We start from the raw sequence: 4,792 nt of genomic DNA, 5'->3' as shown, positions 1-4,792 counted from the left end.
AAAAATTGATTTTTCTTGGAAAAGAAATGAACTTGTTTCTTGCTGAGTCTTTGCTTTGCACTCTTGTTTTTGCATTGCTTTGAACTTATTGGATTGATGCTTGGCTTGAGAAACTTGTTCATATGCTTTTGAAATCGATTCTTGAAACAAATTCTTTCAAAATTTTAGAGAGTTTTTGTGAGCTTTGTTCTTGTGCTAATCTTGTTTTTGAGAAATTTCTTGGCAGATGACTGAAAGAACCAACTCTCTAGCCAAGAAGAAGGGCACTGCATCCAAGGACAAGGGTTTGGTCTCAAACCCTAAAGACCTAAAATGCATGAAATAAGATATGATTTGAAATGAAATATACAACCTAAATGATGCAAATTATGAACATATCAGTAAGCCCTCGGTCTGGTGCCCTTGGAGTGGAACGCACCGAGACCGCATGTGTCTAACCCAGAAAAATGAGATAAGGGTGTACGGCCCTTGCTTTATCCATACCGCAGTCATTCAAGCTCTTTCCGCGGGAAAATGAGTTTTGAAAGCTCAGTCAACGAATTTTAAGGCACGGTCAACGGCTGGAGTCTTTGAGAAAGGGGGGATCAGTGACACAAGAGTCCAAATAACAGCTGTAAAAGAGACTCCAGCCCATACCTGCCTCCATACTCAACCAAAACCCCGAGTTTGCTATTCTTCTCCCTTCTCTGCATTTAGACGAGCATATCTCTCATTTCTCACTCATTTTACACGATTCCAAGTGCATTGAGCTCGTACGGAAGTTGTCTATCCTGCATTCCCATCTCGCTTAGCTTGAACTTTGAGAACCCAAGGTATTTCATCTGAAAGAACTCATCTCTTTCCATGTTCATTTACGGCATTGTTGAGTTTGATCTGTGTGGAATCGACTCTTTTAGGTTGTTAGATGCCTTGGGAACAATTTTAGAATTTCCATCAGGATAGACAATACATGAAAAACCGGTTCTCGCATTGAAAATCGCCTGTTCTTGAGTTTTTAAAATTCTTGAGAAATTGCATCTTAAAACCGGCTTTAATGGCGAGATGGTTTCTTGGCTGAGTTGCTTGCTGTACGTCGTGTTTAGCATCGTTCAAACTCGTTTTCTGATAACTCTTAGCCTGAGAAATCATTGAACCATTGGTTTTTGAGAGAACTCGGTTCTTGATATTTCTCTTGAACTTGTCTTTGGCGATATATACTTGGTACTCATTCTCTTTTTGAGATGTTTCCTTGCAGATGACGGAAAGAACGGCTGCCCTGGCACAGAAAAAGGTGATTCAGACGAAACAGAATAAGGGTAAAGCTGTAGCTTCAGCAAAGCCTGGGGGAACAAGCAAGAAAACCTCAAAAAGCACCAAGAGAGCCGATGAGGAGCCGGCTGCGAAACGAGCAAGGAACGATGAGCTTGCAGTTGTGGTGGTGGCTGATCCGAAAAGGAAAGGGAAGCAGATAGCTGAGGCACCTGATGAGGAGAGAACTGAGACCGAGGTTGAGAGATAAGTTGCACTTGACCGATTCCCAAAGGCTCTCAAGAGGCAAAGAAAGAACCGAAAGCTGAGAAAGAAGAGGACCACTTGCCCACTGCTGGAGAGTACTTCCACCAGTTCAACAAGGAACAAGTGACTCAAGGACGGTTCCCTGATATAGAATTGTTGGACAAGTTGGAGCTCCTTTATGATTTTAAGCTCATTTTTCAAAACATGGGTTTAACATCATTCTTTGAGATGCGAGATGTGGCCTATGAGGGAATCACTCAGAAATTTCTAGCTTCTTTAGAGGTGTATATCTATGCCAAGAGGGATCCAAAAAGACTCCATGGGAACGGCTTTGGACACATTGAATTTGCGGTCAATGGGGTTGCTTATGAAGTGAGCTTTAGGGAGATTGATGAGATCTTTGGGTTTGCCAGAAATGTGAGCTCTATGGAGAAGATTGTGTAACCTAAAGAGGAGATTGCTGTTTTGTGGGATACAATTTCGTATGGAGCCTCTGTTGGAGGGAAGAGCAAAACAAGCTGGATACGGAATCCAGCCATCAGATACGCCAAGAGGGTATTGGCTTGTATGTTCTTCAGCACCTACAATCCCGGAGTGATGCACTTGAACGAGATGGAACTCTTGGGGCTTGGCTTGAAACCACTCATCTCTCACACAAGGAACAAGAAAGAGTTTGAGGGTCCTATTCATGTCCCTTCTTTAGGCGCCTTCTTTGCTAATCAGATGGTTGTCTACCGGCATGATGTGTGGTGTGACCGAAGAAAAAAAGGAATCAGAAGGCTTCAGAACGGTTGGATATTGACCAAGATTTTAAGAGCAAGAGGCTTTCAGTACCCTGAAACAAGAGCTAAGCCGAGCCTCATTGATGAGGGATACTTAAGTAAGAGCGATTTCTTTGAGGGAAATGTTGGTAACCGATGGGCTTATAACTTCAAGTTGCTTCAAAGAGACGATGTAAAAACCCTCTTACCCAATAGAGCTATCACAACACTTCAAGAGAGATCAGCTCTACAACCCATCAAGAGACCTTCCACTTTGCAAAGGAATGAAAGAATAGAAGGCCGAGTCAGGCAGGGCTCAAAATGAGCCTCCAACTGCTGGTTGTGAGAATGATGAACCCCGAGTTCTAGAAAGAAGAATGGGAGCAGGTCAATACCATTTTGACCCTTATGTGTGGGGTTCACCAGAGTATCACACAAGGAAGCTCTACACCAAAGTCACCACGCTTCAGCAATGGTGTAAGTGGCAAAACAAGACGATTCCCAAGCTTGTCAAGTGTGTGAGGCACTTAAAGAAGAAGGTGAAGAAGCTCACAGCATCTGCCTCACCAGCCAAAGACTCGGCCACTTCTCCAGCACCAGTTACAAGGGAGGAAATTGGAGAAAACTCCACAGCATGTGCACCAGAGTTCCCACCGGAGAAAGAAGACTGGATCAATCCGGCAACAGCGTTCCTACCTGATTCACCAGAGAGCAGTTCACCAATGGAGCCATCTCCATCTTGTTCCATGTCTAACCCCTCATACTATGTGGGGTCTGACCTCAGCGACTAGGTACCTTCTCCAAACTCTTTGTACATATGCATATAATTCTTCTTTTTCATTTTGCATTTTGATTGTTTTGCTTTGCACTCCTTTTCTCATACTTTTATAACACAAGGGACTGTGTTATTTAAGTGTGGGGGAGGAGTTTTATGTTTTCTAATCATGTTTTCTTTGATATTATTATCCATTTTGAGTCTTGAGTCTCATCTAGTTGCATCTAATTGCATATAAAAACCAAAAAAATTGAAAAATCAGAAAACTTTTCACAAAAAAATGTTTATTCTATTTGCATTTCACATTTTTAGGATTGAGTCTAGCTGCATCATATAGGTTGCATTAATGCATGGGAGTTATCCTGTGAGGCATTGTTTGAGTGAGCATTGTGGATACGCATATACATATTTGAGCTAGAACCCGTTTTTACCACTCTTTTCCTTACCTCAAGTAGTTGAATACGCATTTGGATGAGTTCTCCACACCCTGAACCCATCCTTCTTTCGAGCCAAAAGCATTTTGTGTGTGTTGTGAGGCCACCTTGGATCAAATTAGCAGAAAGTGTTAGATTTAGAGCGACAAGGACAAGTCTCATGAGTGTCTAGTTCCATCATCAAGGATTTATTAGGTCTAGGCTGTGAATAAGTGTGGGGGAGAGGTTTCTTTGAGTGAGAGTTTTGAGAGAAAAGATCTTTGAGAGAGAAAAGAGAAAGAGTGTGAAAATGAGAGTGATGAGAGACGAGGGTTTAAAAAGAAAAGAAATCGGTCTTGAGTCTTATGTTTTAAAAATAAAGAGAGCTCTAAGTGTTTAAAAGAAGGTATCTAACCTCTGAGTGAAAAGAAAAGAAAAAGAATGAAGCCAAAATGGCTCATGTGTCTAAAAGAGAAAGTGAGAGGTTGGATGGCCCAAAATGTGAAAAGAGTTGTGTGTAAAGAAAAGATCCCAAGCCGATTGTCTAAAAGAAAAAGAAAACCCTTTTTGAGCGATGAAAATCAGTGAGAAGAGAGCTGTGAGGTTCATTGTGAAAGTGTGAGTTAGAGGCGTTTTTGTTAAGGGGAATGAGTTGAGTCTTGCTCTTGTATGCGTCGGTTGCTCTTGACCTTTAGCTTTCTGCCCAAGTTTTGGTCGTTCATTGAGAGATCCCTGATTGCACTGAACCTTGCTTGTGCATTTGAATGAGATCGTTTTAGTCTCATAGCCTCATCCTTAGTCAAACTTTGCTTGCTTGAACTTGCATATATCACTTGATTCACATGGTAATGAGCTTAATGAATGTCAAAGAGTTGAGGAATAAGAGAACTTGTGGAGATCATTGTTGAAAATTTGAACATCAAAGTACAGTCTTGCATTGCATGTGGAATTGGCAATTAACTTGGAATCTGAATCTCTTTGTGATTGTTTCTCTCTTCCCATAGGAAATATGAACTCCCAATGCATTCAACCTCTTTCTCTCATTTGTTCTCTTTGCTTGGGGACAAGGAAAGGACAAGTGTGGAGGAGATGACTGATATATTCATTAATCGCTTCATTTAATGTACATATTTAAGTCTGAATCATGTCTCATTTGCACACATTTTAGGTCTTTAGACATTGTTTTAGGACTTAGGAGATTGCATTAGGTCCAAGAGAGTTTTGCATGGTTTTTTTGGACTGTTAAACATGTGCTTTTGAAGCCTATTTGGAGTGGAGAATGTGATCCAGATGAAGAAATGGAGTTGAAATGATCAAAAATGCTGTAGAGGAGCAACTTTGAGTCTCTT

Source organism: Eutrema salsugineum, unplaced genomic scaffold (assembly GCF_000478725.1).
Source record: "Eutrema salsugineum unplaced genomic scaffold, Eutsalg1_0 scaffold_14, whole genome shotgun sequence".
NCBI lineage: Eukaryota > Viridiplantae > Streptophyta > Magnoliopsida > Brassicales > Brassicaceae > Eutrema > Eutrema salsugineum.
This window is presented reverse-complemented; position numbering follows the sequence as displayed.